Here is an 18,941-nt window from a genome sequence, read left to right as displayed (position 1 = left end):
GTCAAGAATGCACATTCTGTAATATTCTGCATTTCACACCCCAACTCTGCCAGATACTAGGGGAGCCAGATTCTGTCACTGTTACTCATATTGTGTAGTATCTTACTCTGTGAGTTGTCCTATTGATTCAGAAGTATCTGAATTACTTTTTATTAATATTGTGCATAGTTCTGTGTGTTTATGTACAATGGATTATTTGCTATAAGGTGAGATAAAAAGAGGTTGTTAAAGGAATCAAGTAGGAAAGGCAAAACAATGACAAAAATAAAGTAATATCATAGAGAATACCAAGGCTCCTTAAGCAAACAATGGAGGGTGCCTGGCTCCCTCCAATCTGGCAAAGCCTCCTCTTCTCAGGCCAAACCTAATATCAAAGGGGATACTAAAAGCTTACAAGGTACTAGCCTGCAGAAATGGAGGGAGAAGTTGTCTGCTATTGCAAGCTGACACAGACTGAGGTAAGCTGGCTATTACTTGATCCATAAGTGAACAGGGAGGAGCACCAAGGCTAAATCCCATCTACCTAGGAGAGTTTTGGGGAGAATGCCAGGTGTAAGTAAAACAGCATGCATATAGGTCTCTTTGTTGTTTTAAATCAATTTCCCTGAGCAATATGTACATTTTAGAAGTAAATCACACTTTGCTATTAAGAAACTGCTTCTGTGTCTCTGCATATTATTACTTTCCACAGTCTCCCAAAGGAAAATTTTTCAGGTGCCAAATCCACTGGGCCCACTAGGTATCACTGTTGGTAACACCAGGGGTGTAATCCAGAGACCCCCTCGGAGAGCAGCTGGATTACGGGATCCCATCCCAAAGAGAAGTGAAGTGCATGGGGGACTGGAAGAAGGTCTAAGAAGGGACAGCCTACCTAGGGACTTTGACAAGAGTATTATGACATGACATAGAATTGGCAGGCTCCTTTTTTTGTCTGACCCAACAGCTAATGAAATAATAGATGTACTGAACAGAGATAAAAAATTAATTTTAAGCTTTATCAGACTTATAGCCATTCAACACTATTTCCCACTCACCGTTTTAAAAATAAAGCAATTTCTGTGCTTACTCATTATTTTCTTAAGATATAAATTGGGTAAGTCATCTGTTGCCGAGGCACTTATTATTTCATTACATTTAGAGACAGAATGAATTTCCAGAAGTCTCATTACACTGGAGACTTGGGTAATAAGATAATGACTGTTTGAAGACTCTGATATTAAGAGACTAGATGGCTCTGGGAATCATAATGAGGTATGTAAACTTTCTACCTATTTATCTAGTTTTTTTTACCATGTTCATCATAGGTTACCACTTAGATTCCAGCCAAATGATCAAAAGCTGATTTTAATTTGATGGCTCTTTGGTGGTCTTGTAACAGGAAGACCGGTTCTAAGAATCTATGCGTAGGTTCACAGCTCCTCTACTGGTTCACACTGGCACTCCTACAATTAGCTCCAAGCCACGATATAAAGCAATGTGAGTGTCTATCACAGACAGAAGGGAGTAGGGATGGAATCCTGAGGAGAACAACCCTAAAAACAGCCCAAGAACAACCCCGACCCAGCTGCAGGAAAGCATTTAGACAACCGCTTAATCCATTCCTATTCAGGACAGCACTTACACATATGCTTAAAGTTAAGCATGTAATTGAGTATTGTCCCAAATAGGAATGTTTTACTGAATCAGTTTCTCTGGTAGGAAGTTTACATTAGAAACCCCATAAAGGATGGTTAAACCTTATTGTGTGTGTTATGTAAGGAGCCATCTGTTTATAGACACATATCAAATGACACAATGAAAAATCCAAAATTCAGACTACACACATACTTGCTAGCAGGGATTCTATAAAATCTCTTAGAGACAGCTTATGGTTGGAGAAGACATAGCAGCTCTGCTACTTGGTGTGCAGGAATGCTGCGTGAGTGCTAGTTCCCAGAGGACAGAAGCGCAGGGGGAAAGCATGCTAAGAAGCAGCTCTTACATCTCTTTTGTGAAGGGCGGCACACACTCCATTCCAGCGCTGACCCTAGAATTCCAATGGGTACCACAGTGGAGCAGGATGAGGGCCCAACACCACCTCTTTTGGAGTATCTAATGCTGCTGGCAGTATTCTGAATCTTGTGGTATTTATGCTCTAGGATTTGTGACTGTCCCCTATGTAGGTACATAATACAGGGAGGAAAGAAGTCTTCAGCATCCTCTCCAGCTTTGTTCACTCATACAGGTGGAGCCAGAATCAGAACCCTGCTATTTCTTTGTTTTGAGCCCAGATCAGACTGGAATTTTTGTAATGTATTTAAAATATTTGCACCATGAAATTTCCATCGAGACAAAATATCTAATCCCCAAGGGTGTCTTAGGGCGACAGAGAAATGAAGCAGCGGTGCATAACCACAGCATTACAACTATCTTTATAACACATTAATATTAAAAATCTTTGCACAGAGTTTTCAACTCTGTTTATAACAGAGGATTAAATCCTCCGTTGCTAGTAGTACATCAAACTGACAACAGGAGTGAATTCCAAAGTAATGCAGCTCTGTAACTAAAAGCCAAACCTAAGTTTAGCATTGAGGCTCAGAAAGCAGTTGTTAATATTTGACTTAAGATTATGAATGTTTTCCACTAGTTGTACAGTAACTGTTGAAATAAAATAGTAGTGATATGTTATATAAACATTTACATAAGAACTTCGCCTATCACATTCTTCTTCTAACATCAGATAGACCAGCCATCCACAGTACATAAATTACAGCAATAGCCATAAAATTCTGAATACACCATTTTAAAATGGCATTGATTTTTTAAAGATAAGTCTCATGTTCAAGAGTATTAAAATAGGCATATATCTCAATGTTCTTGTTCAGTTAAGAATTTTCAGCCTCATCCTGCTATACTGGAAGAGCCACACAGTGACTGCTCTGAGCAGTGGTAAATCCTATACATTGGTAAAAGTATTGACTTTAAGCATCATCTTTCAAACAGAGAGAGCAATGTTTTCAGATTTGGCGTTGGACAGGTTTAAGTGCTGGGGAGCTACACTTCCCATGTATATGATGCAAACTGTACCAGTCTACAGACCTGTATACTATAATAAGCAAATGGTAAAGAGATGCGTCCTTTACCAGTATACACATAGCTTTTTTCCCTTTGTTTTATCTTTTGGAAGATTGTGCAGTTTTATCTTTTAATCTGGCATTTGGTAGATATTTTTCTCCAATTACTAAAGATAAAATCTACTTCAATGCCTATATCTCCTCTCATCTAGACTATTAATGCAGCTGTTTCTTTCACTTCCCCAAAAGCCAGTTCCCAGTATGTGCAGAATACTTCTACCTGCTTCCTCACATGTACAAACAGTCACATCATACTTCGGAATCAAACATGCGTGGCACTTCAGAATCAATTAAAATTGCCTGCATTCCTATTAAAACTCTCCATGGACTTCCTCCAGCCTCCTACATAGAGCTTGTTCCTGCTTACTGTTCTTCTCACTTCCTCATCTCATCTAGCTCCACAGTACTTCGTCCCTAACCAAAATCTGGCCACAACTGGAACAAGAGGAATCTTCTCTAGTTACTGCCACCTGGAATCTTTAAAGCCAATCTGAAAAGACATCTTTTATTGCTTCCCTTTACCTTTTAATTCCTCCCTTATCTATTATCTAAAATTATAATGGTATTACTTAACACTGTAAAGTGTTCTCAGAAAAGGTTTGTGGAAAATCATGTTCTGCTGTACTGTACGGACCAATGCTAAAGCAACACAGACATATTTTTCTAATGCCGTTCTGTCCTCTCCTAACGGAATAAGATCTACTATGTTAATCTGCTCTAGTCAGTGGAATGCCTGTGGCTTAGAAAGAGATGATTTAATTACTTTTCTCTTAATTTTGGCTAGGCTTACATGCAATCAATGTGTTTTGCATTCAGTCAACAAATGCAAACTCTTTTCTAGCTTTTGCTTAAATGGAAATGCTATTGATTACCCTGTTGTCTAGCCTCAGCTGTGCTTCTTTGACTGAGATAGTGCACTAAAGTTACCTTGCACATGTTAGTTTTACTGTTTAAGGCTGTCATGGATTGTATTATTTTTTTGTATTAGTACTTAGCAAGCCCCGACTGAGATCGGAGCCCTGTACAAATATATTATAGTAAATGACAATACTTGCCCTGAAGAGCTTACAGTCTCAAATAAATAAAACAGATAAACATCAAGAGAAAGGAAGTATTAGTATCCCCATTTTACATATGGGAAACTGAAGCACAGAGGAACCTGCACAAGGGTACACAAGAAATCTATGGTAGAGCCAGGAATTGAATCCAGACTTCCTGAGTAGCTTTACCACATGGTTGTCCTTCCCTTCAGAGCATTCTTCCTGTCTGGGAAAACCAAAATTCTATCTTGAAAACCACACTGTAGAGGTCAATGATGTTTGTGATTGGTTCTGATTGGGTTTTACAGGAATGTCTGTGCCAAACAGCAAGCACGGTCTCATTCCACCACATTTCAATTAGTGCAGCACTTTCAGAACACAAGTTGAGTGATTTTGTACTTTCAGCAAACTAAATGGACAATAGGGGAAACAATTTAGGGAAAACGGGAGCAGTCAAAAGTTGGGTTGACACATATGTTCTCAAAATACATGGAACTCTGGCCATTTTCAGCAGTGAAAGTTAAAGAAACTGGCCCTGCAACAAATATTTTAGGCTTTGGAGTCCATGCAGTGATGAATAGGGAGCTGCACAGCTTTTAGTGAAAGCATGCAACAAAACCCATAACCAAGAAAGGAGAATATGATTGTATATTGTTCTGTTTTTTAATCACAGAAATAATTACACAAAAATGCAGAACTAGCCATTTTTCCATGTAATAAACTGAAAATCTTGCTAAGGTATTCTGCAATCATAAAGCTCTTCCACATGTAAACAGTTTCTGCATTTGATGCAGAGAGAAATCAACTTTCCCTGAACAAATTTGACAGTTTCCACCTACATCAATCCAAAGTGAAATATAAGGCTAAAATGAAAACTAAGTTAAATACATATTTACCTTGGTCACAATTAAAATATCCCTCACTATCACACAATATATCCCTATACTGCAGTTATTTCCTGACCATAGTATCTCAATAACCACCGTGTTATAACTATTGCTATATGATGGCTTTTTTTAGTAGCAACCCCTGTTCTTGTTATGACATCACAGATTCCAGAAGTTTCACTGTAATCTCTGGAATCTGTGACACCCCAGCATGTCACTGAAACAAAGAGCCAGGAGGATTTCTATGAGAGGAAAAAGCAAACTGTAAATAATTACCGGTAGTTATTTTTGTGCTGATCATCTGCCATATTCTGATTGGTGGAGACTTCCATTCATAAATGTGCATTTAATTCAATTTTAATTTCAGCTTTACATATAGAACCAACTGGAGAGGGGAAATAACTAGAGGACTGATTCCAAACCTTTTCCTCACATTGACTAGTTTTTACTCTCACCTAACTTCCTGGATTACGTGTATGAGTTGCTCTACATGATAATAAGCAGTGCAAATGAAGCCCTAAGGGCCAGACTCTGCCGCATTTAATCAAGTCTTTGGAACTGGCTCACACCTGCCATGATGGCATACATACCCTGCTTTCTGGGTCACTGTGTACTCAGCTAATGCACTCTCCCAGAGTTCCTCCACTATTGGATTGACCAATTTTCAGTAGAGTGTGCCAATACACACAGCTGTGAGTAGAGTGATGCATAGATGACACAGACCCAGGGGGAGCACCAGGCACTACTGTGCCTTACAGATACCCTTCTATGGCACAGTTCTTCAGGGTGTCGATCCCTTTTTGCAGCTGGAGAGGGAGAAAGTTGCTGCATCTCCTAAAAAGATACAGTATAGTCACCCCATGCACTCAGACAAGGCACAATGCCTGAGAGGTGGAGCCAAGTCCCTTACACAGGACATGGCCTCCGTGAAATAATACATAAAGTCACTACCTTCTCTTCATTCATATCCATCCTCAAGGCTCACCTCTACTGTGATATCTACAAGAAATCAGCCCAGTAACATTGGCTAGAATGAAGGACAGTCAGAGACTGCTGATCTTATTTATTAATTTAAAAAATCCTTCAAATGAACCCCAACTATCAAGTTATTCATATCACTTGACTACATAACTGGTTGAATGTAATTGTGCTATCCTTACTCTCCCTAACCGCACTTGTATCTTGTTTTCAGTTAGATTGTAAACTCCTCCTGGCAGGTATTGAATCTTCATAGGGTATATATATTTGTAGAGCATCCAGCACTAGGGAGTGTCAATGAGGATTGGGACCTTTGGGTGCTACTGCACTACAAATAAACAATAGTAGTAACAGGGCCCTAAAAGGAAAATGTAACAAACTAAACTGAGGAGTTAAATAAAAAAACCTGGCTCCTAGTCAAGAATAAAAATTATAAATGTCTCTATACAAAGGCAAGAAGTTTAAAAACAAAAACAGGTGAGCTAGAATGCCCTGCAGTAGAGCAAGTCATTGAGATAACAGGCATTACGGAGACCTGGAGAAAATGACAAAAGCCATTGGGATACTGTAATACCTCGCTATAAACTACATAAGACAGACAGACTAGGTTAAAGAGACTGGGGAGTAGCTGTATTTAAAGAATTTCATAGAATCCAGAGAGATAAAACTTGTGAGTGGAGAGGACCACACAGTTGAATCTATATGGACAAAACCCTAAGCTGTAAGAATGTAAATACACTAGTAAGGCTATACTACTGGCCTTCAGATCAAGTAAAAGCAACTGAGTACCATCAAAGAGGCAGCAAAATCTAACAAAATGATAATAATGATAAAAACCCCACATATAAACTGATCTAATGGCACAACAAGACAAGGTTCAGAGAAACAATTTAATGACACTTTAAGTGATTGCTTCTTGAAACAACTATATCTAGAGCACACACGATAGGAGATGCTAATTTTGACTAAGTCTTAAGTAACACACAGAAGTGTTCAAGAAGTGACAGTAGCTGAGTCACTAAGTAATAGGGATCACAATATAATTAGGTTCAACATCCAATGGTCAGGTAAGATACCAAAAAGTAACAGTCTTGCTAAATTTTAGAAAGGGAGATTTCTAGTAAAATGAGATCAGTCAAAAAGGCCTTGTGACAGAATGGGAGTAGCCCAGAGCTGGGTGATCATTCTGTGCACTTTGTAAGCATTCCACATAGGACAAATTGTGAGATAATTGATGAGGATTGAGTAATTAACCAATTAATAAGGAGATTCAGCTCATCAGCTGGGGGCTGTTAAATAAGAGACTGGAAGGGAAACAGAGGGGGTTGGGAGGGAGAGCAGGCAAAGAAGCCCATGATCTCAGAGAAGTGAGATCTCTTTACCCCTCTCCCCGTACCTAGAGAGTAGGTAGAAGCTTGAGGAAAGTCTTATGCTGTGGGGACACAAAACTGTACAAAGACTTTGTAAATAAAGCACACTGCGGTGAACTTACTCAGGAGTGTATGAGGACTGCTTGCAAAGTAAGAGGCAGAGTGTGGGGCATCATACCCTGTGACAGGCCCTAAAGCTAAAAATAAAAGAAGTAAAAAATGTTTAGAGGTGGCATGGATGCTACTTTAAATAAAATAAAGGTCATAACATAATATTAAAGAAAAAATGATAAGAGCAACTGCCAGCAGGCTCAGTTGTTAAATAAAATCCCCTCCCCCCTCAAAATTCACACATTTTTTTGCTGTGAAATTCATCTAAAGATAGACGGCCTGTGCAAGACCCTAATCATCGTAAAGCCTAAAAGTCATCTTATGGAGCTGAAATGGTGCACAGAACCTTGTGTGGGCCCTCTGCCCTGAGCTGAAATTTACCCCTATAGAATAGTACGGCTCTGACTTAGACTATCATGCAGTAAAGCATTTCACTTTGTTTTCCTTAAGAGAAAAAATCCCACTGCATCACACACTGCTGGATGTCAGATCAATCTACCATCTAGAAATTATTACCAGAAAATTCAAAACAAAACAAAAGCTCCTGCAAACTCCACATATGGAAGAATGAAGACGTACACAATACACATTATCTGAAATAAATGAGGAGCCAAGAATGTCTAAAGAACACTAGCTGTGTATCTCAGAATGACATTAGCAGGAGCAACAACTTTGGATAACAGCACATTACTTAATCAGTAGTAATCAATAGCTGTGCAGCATGTATAAAAGGCTTCATTAGAGATGATAGAACAGTCTCTTCAATTGCTTCGTACTAGCAGAGCAATAAACAAGAATTTAAATTAATACTACTAACTGCTGTCTTCAGTAAATTCTGGAGTCTTTACTAAAGGAAAACAACCAATAACTTCAGGGTTTAGGTCCTGGTACAGGAAAGCACTGATGCAAGTGCTTAAATCCATCATACCTGTTTGATTTTAAGAAGGTGCTTAAGTTCCAATAGAATTTTAAAGTTAAGTGTGTGTTTAAGCTCTGTATTCAAAAGGATGCGTTCTTTCCTGAATCGAGGCTGTAGCTCTAAATATTATTTTAAAGTATCACATTTATCTAATAAGTATGATTCTGTACCATTGGTACAAATAGTCCATTTAAAACCTACTGGAGCTCTACATTTTAAAACCACGTCAGGTTATTGAATACCTGCTAGAAGGAATCTTCAAATGTTACATCAAATGGCTCGATTTTTTTGTCCTTTAAAATTTATTTGGTGCAAAACTTCAATATAATGCTAAACAATTGAATAAATGTAATGTTGTCATAACTATGTAGACAAAATGGTTTGAAAAGTGATGATAGAACTGAATGTATGACTAGCAACAAAAAAGTGTTAGCATTTCATAACTCAGTTTTGAATTGCTAAGAAAATATGCAACATGGCACCTAAAGATTTCTAGATATATCTTACTTTAGTTTCCAATAAGCCTTTCCAGTAAACCATTTACAAATATTTTAAAAGCTTGTATTTTCCATTCCGAAGCTGTTTTAAAAAAATAAAAAGTTTGTGTGTATGCTGAATACACTTTCTGAATCTCTACAAAAGCTGCAAAATCCAGTCAAAATATATCTGCCTTATGAAGACAAATGAATTTTTTTAACTACTTTCTTTGTACTGAATTTAGAATAGCATTCTATTTGTTTCCCAAGGTTTCCAAAATTTCTGAGATACTTGATATTTTATAGAATAATTTCCAAAATTATAACATTTCACAGCCAGTTTTTAACAAAACAAACAAATATAATTTTTGTAACACAATGAAACATTTTATTGGTTTCTGGTTGGTTTGTTTTTACAGTTTTTAATCGCAATATTTCAAGTGCATAGCATATGTATGTATGTCTGTGATATTTTACATTCTTCTCCATTACATAACAAGGTTTCAATTGCCTTCCAATGTGTTCCGTCGATCTAGCACTGTCTACACCTGGAGTTAGGTTGGCCTCGCTACGTCTCTCAGGGGTGTGGACAGACAATAAACCAAACATTACTCACAGTAAGACAAATATCTATGGACTTTTTCCTTCTTGTATTTCCTCTTTACCAATGGGACACAACCATTAATATTACCCTGTGATGTCCTTTATTCTTTTCGTCAGAAAACTTTTCATTATTTTAAACATATACGCAGACATAGCTAAGTCAATGGTAGAAAAGATGGGGAGCCACTTTATCAGCAAAGTCAAAAAGACAATAATCACTGCACAACATCCTGACATCCTGTGATGGTATTTGCTTCATGCCAATCATTGCAGACTGACATAATGCCATGAGACAAACATCAAAAACATATTTCCTCTCTCCTTTCTCCTCATCTTCCCTGGCTGCCTGTAGATCAGAGGAATTTCAGTAATTTCATTGCTGTCCTTACATAGTGGATACTGATGGCTTCCATATAACCAGTCCAGTTGCTCAATACTCCACATGCTACCTCACATTTATTTAGTGGTTCATCTTATGCTCTTATGATTGGTAAAGAGACGCTGATCAGCGCTACAGAATCCACAGCCATATGTACAGCCCTGATGAGCCACGGGCTGTCTCAAGTACTTCTATATAGTAAACTGAATTTCCCATTAAGTGTATTTATATCACATTTGAATGGCATAACCCAGCATATTCACCTAGTTTTGCAGTTGATTTCAAGTAGAGAAGATTTCCATTATGGAAATCCATGTTTGTCTTGTACTGTCACAATTGCTGGAAAAATCAGAAGGATCACCTTTCACTTAGTTTAATTTACATGTTCCCGCACCCCTATTTTCTGCAATTGGGGGGTGATCCCATATTCCTAACTCAAGGAAACCACCTAATGACTTCTGTGGGAGTTTTGCCTGAGCAATGGTTGTTGGATTAGGCCATTTAGAAAAAAGAAAAGGAGTACTTGTGGCACCTTAGAGACTAACCAATTTATTTGAGCATAAGCTTTCGTGAGCTACAGCTCACTTCATCGGATGCACTCACGAAAGCTTATGCTCAAATAAATTGGCTAGTCTCTAAGGTGTCACAAGTACTCCTTTTCTTTTTGTGAATACGACTAACACAGCTGCTACTCTGAAATACTCTGAAATAGGCCATTTAGAGTTACTAATACCCCACGTTGTTCACTGCCTAACGAATGTAATGAATAAACAAACACCAGCATCTTTTGTTTTGTTATTGCTTTACATTTTCCGATGAAGAATTCTTCATTTAGATTATTCTATAATTGCAAAATGGAAAGTCTTTGTGAGCAAATACGCTGTTTTCCTCAAAAAATTACAGTATCTGTCAGAAGTCTTATTAATTTTGCCTAGACTAACACAAATGCAGTACAGTGTAACCCATAGATCAACAAGCACATAATACAAGCCATCATACTGTGACAGAGACTAGCTATGTACACCTTAACAGTTCATTTTTTATTAATGTTAAATCTCTAGATAAGACTTTTCCCGCTGTTAATTCAGCCACAGAACACAAGAAAGCCATCTCAGTGCATACTTGGCCAAACAGCCACCTCTGAAAATACAGCCATTTTAGGAGCAGCTTGACAGAGTACATAAGATGCATAAAACTACTCCTTTATATTGGAGAGAAGCTTTTCCAAGTGTTTATACATTCATCTGATTTTTACAAGTTAACTACTAAGCCCTATGTTAGTCTTAAATTAGTGCCACTGAAGCAAAAAGAACTCCATCAACCCAACAAAGAAACCATAAGCATATAGTCATAAACAAAAACAACTTTTTAAAATTAAAAATAGTGAGGCTGAGGAAATTAACAGAAAAAAGCAAACTTTTAGTAAAAATTATTATAAAACAGTCTTTGGGTTCAATTTCTTCACAGAAAATATGCAATAAAAAGTATAAAACTGAAGAAATAGTGTAAAATTATATACAGTATAAAATAATTATGTTGACTAAATCCATGTTTGTACATTTATTTTATATATAAATTCAGAAAACACACCCAGGAAAAGAATGAGATAGCTACCCAGTCTGATTTCACTAACTTGACATCTCCTATCAATTGGTGAGGTCTTTTACAAAGGCACAATGTACAAAGCTCCAGTAAGTGCACATCCTATTTTAATATTCTAGTTTGCTTGGAGATTATTTCAAATATTAATCTGAAATAAACATAAGCCATATATCCTATGTGGACTCCTGTTGGATTTAGTATACATTTCTCAGTATATAGTCATGGGCCTGCGTTAAGCAAAGAGAGTGTTACAAATCGTTATTTTGTCAGCTAACCTAGCTTCCCATGTCCCGTACATATTTCAAGCCATAGGGTTAGTACTTACACATTTCTTTGCAGAGTGATGAATCTTCAACCGTAATGCATGCGCGCAACATACATTTCTCCCTATGCACTAATAAATATCTTGTCCCTCACTGCACGTAGCCTAGCTCAGCAGCCGCGCTGTGTGAAAGGAGGGATCGGGCTGCGAGCGGGGATGCGCTGGAGCCCCTGGACTCTCACCCGAGAGCTCAGCCTGGGATCAGCGCTGGAGGCTGCTGGCGCGTTTGCAACATTCCCACGAGCAACTGAGCTCGGATCGGCCCATTCCGGAGGCTGCTGAGTCTGTGGAACCGACCTTGCTCCTTCCTTCCCACGAACCTGAGCGATGCTGCCCAGGAAGCGCCAGCGAGCCGGGAGCTGCCTCTCGCCCCGCGGCCCTGACCCGTGTCCCCCGGGCTGCTGCGGCTGCCTCCGCTCCCTCCCGCCCTGCTCAGGAGCGTGGGAACCAGCCGCGGCTGCCGCTGAGAGTGCCCGGGCGGGGGGATCCCGACGGGGGAAGGGAGCCACGATCCGCACGGGGAAAGATTCCTGCTGTCGCGGGGCCCCCGGGGGGACCCGATGAGGGGCAGGCCAGGGGCGGAGCGGGGCGAACAGCGGGGGCGGGGGGCGCATCTTGCCCCGAGGAGAGGCGGCTCCCGGACAGAGCGAGCGAGGGAGCCGGGGTCTCTCGCAGCGCGCTGGGGGCGGCACTTACTTGATGTCCTCCCAAACCTCCGGGCCGTAATTCCGGATCACCAGCAGCTCCAGGGCGTGATTGACGAATCCGTACTGCGGACACGGAGCGGGGGAGGGGGCGGGTCACGGTCACTTCTCGGGGTGCGAACAGCGAGGGGGAGGGGCAGGGGGTGAAACCCGGAGAGGGACACGGGGGAGAATCAGTCTGGGAGGGGGGTCGGGCTGAGCCCCTTCCCAGCGCCGCTCCCGACGGGGGTTGGGGGTAACACACAGACACCCCGGAGCCACCTGTTTCCCTTCCTCACCTGCTGCTGCACGGGAGCTGCTCAGCTCTGCAGGCGGGACTCTCCCCACCCCATCCCCGGGCGGCACAAGAGGGCGAATCCCCCCCCCCCCGCCCACACACACACACACACACACACACACACACACAAACCGCCCTGCTGATCCCCGCCCCGCTTCTGGTGCGCCACCGGAGTTTGAGTCCGGCCCCACAGGAGAGAGACTCGCGCATCTCGCTGCCCGAAATTGCCTTCGCTCACCATAGCGCGAGCGCTGCGCTGCCCCCTGCTTTGTCCCTGTGCCGCGGCCCGGCCCGCTCAGAGGCTCTGGAGAAGGCGCCGCTCCGCTCCCAGAGCTTCTAGCTCCGGCAAACTCATGTTTGAAACGTGTATTTGGCCAGCGGACGGCAGCCGCTCCCCCGGTGCCCTCCCCAGCCACACACTCTGCGGCAGGTGGGGCCTCCCCCCGGCCCAATCAGGGCTGTGCTGAGCAGGGCTGCCAGGGAGGGGGAGAGGGAACCAGAGACAAAGAGACAGGGAAGGAGGGAAGAGAGCTGGGAAATAGGCTCAGAGAGAAAGAAGAAGGTCTAGGAACAATTTACCAAGGGTCCCCGTGGACTATTCATCTCTGGCAATTTTCAAATCAGGATGGGATGTTTTTTCTTACAGAGATGCTTCAGGAATTATTTGGGGGGGGGGGGGGGGATGTTCTATGGCCTGTGTTGTGCAGTGCTCATACAAGATGATCACAATGGTCCCTTCTGGCCTTGGCATCTGTGGGCCAGGCTAGGTCAGTGCTGACCAAAGGCCTTATAAATGTATTCAGATAATCTGGTTGAGCCCTAAAATCTGATTTCACTCTTGACATTCCATCCCCTGTGTCTTGTTACTAGTATTTACATTCATTTATTATAGTCAGAGCTGACAGGACCATCTGTAGTTAAGGTTGCCCAGCACTTTCCATTATAAGCCCCTGTTTTCAGTTGCTATTAACATCTAACTTTAAGTCTGAAATTTCCCGTACCAAGTGTGTGCCTCAGGCTGGACTTTTCTGGAAAGTTTCATTCCCAAGAATGAAATTAGAAAAAAAATACATTGTGTTGCCCATGTGAAAAAAGTCTTACAACTGTTTTGTTGAGAAGTTCTAGCACCTCCAAAGTTTTGGAGCAGGGACTTGGAATTTGCCTGGAGGGGTCACCCTGATCCTACTGGATTTCGGGCAGGGTCACGCTGGTGTCAGGGATGTGACTTTTCCTTGTCCCTTTGAAAATCCACCCAAATTTGTACAAGTTACAAGCCTTTGAAAAATCTTGGTTCACAGTGCTCAGTAAAGACATTTGAGTTTGGCAGCTAAATTCTCCAAACATGCCATCTGAACCCAGCATGCTCCAATCCAGAATTGCAGGGGCTACACAGGACTTTCCCTGCAAGTAGGTGGGAGGGATAGCTCATTGGTTCGAGCATTGGCCTGCTAAACCCAGGATTGTGAGTTCAATCCTTGAGGGGGCCATTTAGGGAACTGGGGCAAAAATTGGAGATTGGTCCTACTTTGAGCAGGGGGTTGGACTAGATGACCTCCTGAGGTCCCTTCCAACCCAGAGATTCTATGATCCCTGCTGCTATGGCACCAGACACCAGAACTGTGAGTAGGAAGACTGCGTCTCTTCTCAATGCACAGACAAACTTAATTCTTGCATTTTCTACTTTGGAGTGGTTCACTTTGCAACCTTAGCATTCTTTTAATATATTTAATTATTATTTATACATGTAGGTGCTCATGGCACTGTATAGACAAATAAAAAGGCAGGTGCCTGCACTAAGGAGTTTACAATTAAAATTAAGCTTTACAATTTTAAGCAAAGAATGACAATAACAAATGGAGGGAGAAGGGGATATGGGAGGCTACAAAAGTAATGACAGATACTGCATTTTTTGGAGAGCACTTTCAGCCCAGATTTAGAGTCAAAAGATGTGTTGCAAAGTGGAGGGTAATTTAACTTTAAAATACATATTAACTTTCTTTGCCTCCTGGCTATATTATTATTGTTTCATTTGTCTTTGAAATGGGAAACTGCAAGCACTGTGTTAAATAGACTTCCACTGATGTGCCTGATGTGTCATATAAAAATTATATCTAATTCAAAAGAGGTTTAGGTGGTTGACATGCCTTCAGTTGAATTTGCCCCTTTCTGAGTACTGTTAATTCATATTTGCCAGAGCTTAAGGATCAGAAATACATTCCTGAAGAACACATTTATCGCCATGGGGATGCACTGCATTTCAAAATGGTAGATATTTTAAAATGTATTTCCTTTCCATATTCCTCTCTAAGGCTTTCTCCCCTGTTTATATCTTCAAATTATACAAGACTATACTGTCAGTTTAGTCAGTGGGGCTGGTTCACCACTATGTTACTCCGGTTTTATGCTGGTACCAGAGTAACGCAGTAGTAAATCAGTCCTAGTATAGTTTTCGGGAACAAAGCCTAAACTTTTTATTAAAATATGATTTTTGCAAAGGGAGTTTCCTCCCCATTGGTTAAGGTTATTGAAGAGAATTTTTGTTTAAATTGGAGACAAATGTATAAACTCCCCATTCCTCCATACAGTTTATTTACAAGCATGCACATTCTTGGGTCCCATGGTTTATCAGAACTGAAGGAATTTTTTTTTTTTTTGCAGGAGTTCCTTGTTAAAATATTGTCCATGGATGGTTGTCTAGAATTACTTTGTTCCCTCTGAAGGTACCTCTACATACTCTGTTGAATACTCTCTTTTTTTTTTTTTTTTTTTGTAAAGAAAAAGTCTTATGGCAATATACCTTAATGAATCATGGATGATATTCCAGCAGCTCTAACAGCAACAGCACACATGCAAGACTATTCCCTCTTTTTGCATTGGAGGAAGCACACTGGTTTTACCAGGCATTTCCTGCTATTTTACTTCCTGCAGAACCTCCACCTGCAATTCTGATTGGCCTTCTTCCCCCGCATTTTCAACCAGCAAGTCGGTGGTTTCTCCCAATCCTAGAGCCCTTTTTTGTCACTCTGCTTCTATTGCTGAGCAAGTTTGGCTATTTATCAAAATTAATCCCGTAATTTCAGTTGCTATGCCATTCTTTACTTCCTGTCCCGACCAATTGTTAAGAAATCTTTATTGTGTTGTTGTGTTTCTAAACTAGGGTGACCAGATGACCTGATATTATCTGGACCATCCCAATATTGGGGGCTTTATCTTATATATGCTACTATACATCTCCTGCCCTACCACCCACCCCAAAAAAGTGTCCTGATTTTTTACATTTGCTATCTGGTCTCCCTGTTCTAAATATTGCCGTGTTTCACCCTCTGGTGAGCGAAGTGATTCCTATATGTACAGTCAGATAGTAAAGGATCTGTTTGGAGGAAAAGTGGTATACACATGCAAGATCATTCCTTTAACACATTTCTTATATTCAGAGGGAAACACACAAATAACATTAAACACTTGAGGGAAAGCTGGCATTTAGGCAGCATGACCCTTCCATGGTTATTTCTACATTTTTGACCTTTCACTTATATCGTAAAATGGGTTTGATTTTAGGAAGAATTAATTTATTCCTAGATGCCTCAGTATTGAGAAAGATGTATCATAGCACACTACTTTACTAATACACTTCCTATATAAATCCTCAACATCACTTTAATGGAATCCAGTTATGAAATCTGTTGATCTGTGATGAAGAAATTGCACACAATATGACATTTGTATCTTAGTTGGTCAATCCATCTGCCAGTCTGGAATAACTGAAAATTAGAGATCGCTGGTAAGATTGTGCACAACAAATTTTGGATGTCTCATTGAATATCTTAGCTCTCTGATCTTCTAATTTAAATAAAACCTCATAATTATACATAACCAATTTCATTTTCCCTTTGGTGCAGATACTCAGTGCTTGTACCCTGCCTTATACAATGAGGAGGCAATCTTTTTTCACGCCAAATAAATAGTAATAATAAGATCCAACTTCCTATATACACAATCTCTCAATTTCCTACTAATAAACCACTCATGAAAACATTCTTGGACAATGTCAAGAAAATTCTCCTTTGGACACTTTTACCAACATCTGGATCCACTCTTCATTGTGTGGGAAAATGTTATGAGTGGTTAAATGGACTCTATTCCAAACATCTCTCCTCGTCAAAAGAAAATGAAACACAGAACTAAGCCTTTTCCATTCAGAGGACTACAGCATTATTTGGAATGAAATTAGATTGACCTCAGCTTTGCAATCACTCTGATTTATACAAATAAAGGCTCCAGTCCTACCCCTATTAAAATCAATGGCAAATTCCCATTGACAACACTGTGAAGAGTTTGCTCAACATTTGCTATTGGACTAGATCTCCTGTTCATTTAGGCCTGGGTGCTGATATCCTGTTTCATGCTGAGGTAAAGTCAATGGGACTGCTTGTGGAGTAAAATGCTTCTTAATGTGAGCAAAGGAATTATCATTAACAGAATCTGGCCCTTAATAGATACTAGTGACTGCTGGAAATGGCTGAGTACAGCAGCTACTCTCATATATACTGCAGGACCGCAAGGAATTGATTAGGGTTTTGGCTTGGAAACTGAGCAGAAAAACCATGTGGAGCCCTCAAGCAAAGTGCGTAGTTTAGTTTTAATCAATGTTAACAAGTACTTGGTGTGACTTTGCACTCCATATGCTTTATGAAAATGTGCTTATGAATGTGAATATGATGTAACTAGAATATGCTTTATCCAAAAGGTCTCTTGTAAGGTATCATTACAAAGCTTATAATCTACTGAGTGTGTTCATCCTATTTGTTTGCATGTATTATTTCTGTGTCTGAAGTTAGAAGAATAAGATATACACTTGTATTACTGATGTAAACATATTAAGTGGAAGCCATTAAGGGTGCTTCAGAATCAATGAACTCTAAATGGCTCTGTTTACTTGCAAATCTTCCTGTGTACCTGTGGGCCAGCCCAGGAAGAATGGAGCCTGGGGTCTCACAGGATATGTGACCATGTCACATGATACTGGAATCCATCTTAAATCTGGTACTTTTCCATTTAGAAGGAGGGGTGGGGACCCAGAGAGACAAAAGAGTCCCGTCTTGTGCGAAAGCTATAAAAGGGGGTGGCACAGGACGAAGGGGGCTGCCAGTCATGAGAAAACCCCTGCTTACCACCTGAGATGGCTGCTGGACTAACAAGGACTGTACCAGGGGAAAGGATTGGGCCCAGACTAGGAAGGAATCTAGTCTGTGAAAGAAGCTTATTGGAACATCTCTGAGGGTGAGATATTACCTGTAATCAGTTTTTTAATGTATTAGGGTTAGAGTTGTGTGTTTTTGCTTTATTTTGCTTGGTGACTTACTTTGTCTGTCTGTTATTAATTGAAACCACTTAAATCCTACTTTTTATACTTAATAAAATCACTTTTGTTTATTAATGAACCCAGTGTAAGTGATTATACCTGGGGGAGCAAACAGCTGTGCATATCTCTCTATTAGTGTTATGGGGGTGGACAATTTATGAATTTGCCCTGCATAAGCTTTATACAGAGTAAAATGGATTTATTTGGGGTTTGGATCCCACTGGGAGCTGGGTGTCTGGGTGCTGGAGTCAGGTAACCTGCAGCGCTGTTTTCACTTAAAGCCTGCAGCTTTGGGGGCATGGCCTGGGTCCTGGGTCTGTGTTGCAGCAGGCTAGCATGTCTGGCTCAACAAGACAGGGTTCTGGAAGTCCCAAGCTGGCAGGGAAAACGGGCTCAGAGGTAACTTCAGCACATCAGGTGACAGTCCCAAGGGGATGGGTCTCTGTGACCGAACCCGTCACACTTGGTAACGATCATTTGAGCTATATTAACCTCATTAATCTCACATTTTTAGTCAAAAAAGTTATCATCAAATACTGAAAACCCAGCTTAGTGTCTACAGTTGTGGAAAAGTTAGTGACTAGTTGTTACTGAAATTCTTTTAAATTATTCTAATGAGAAAAAAATACAAGAGTCTCAAACCAGAAAACAGGTTTCAGAGTAACAGCCGTGTTAGTCTGTATTCGTAAAAAGAAAAAAGAAAAGGAGTACTTGTGGCACCTTAGAGACTAACCAGTTTATTTGAGCATGAGCTTTCGTGAGCTACAGCTCACTTCATCGGATGCATAGCATATC

The 18,941-nt window shown here is 40.6% G+C and overlaps 1 protein-coding gene across 9 annotated transcripts in view; it reads right to left on the bottom strand.

Annotated features, from left to right (window-relative positions):
* Nucleotides 1–13,189, bottom strand: part of GUCY1A1 (guanylate cyclase 1 soluble subunit alpha 1) — a 50,172-nt gene extending 36,983 nt beyond the window's left edge. For 2 of the 9 annotated variants that reach the window (XM_074951040.1, XM_074951045.1), the window contains exons 1-2: nucleotides 13,023–13,188; nucleotides 12,500–12,573 (exon numbers count right to left, since the gene is read on the bottom strand). The gene's annotated coding sequence lies outside the window, so the exon portion shown is untranslated. Of the gene's footprint in view, nucleotides 1–7,513; nucleotides 7,537–11,806; nucleotides 12,293–12,499; nucleotides 12,574–12,785; nucleotides 12,858–13,022 lie in introns of those variants that run through there. The other 7 variants (XM_074951041.1, XM_074951043.1, XM_074951042.1 and 4 more) reach the window with 5 other exon arrangements.
* Between the last annotated feature and the right edge of the window lie 5,752 nt (nucleotides 13,190–18,941).

Source organism: Natator depressus, chromosome 4, assembly GCF_965152275.1.
Source record: "Natator depressus isolate rNatDep1 chromosome 4, rNatDep2.hap1, whole genome shotgun sequence".
Taxonomy (NCBI): Eukaryota; Metazoa; Chordata; order Testudines; family Cheloniidae; genus Natator; species Natator depressus.
The sequence above is the reverse complement of the archived record's forward strand: the minus strand, read 5'-3'. Positions and strand labels throughout refer to the sequence as shown.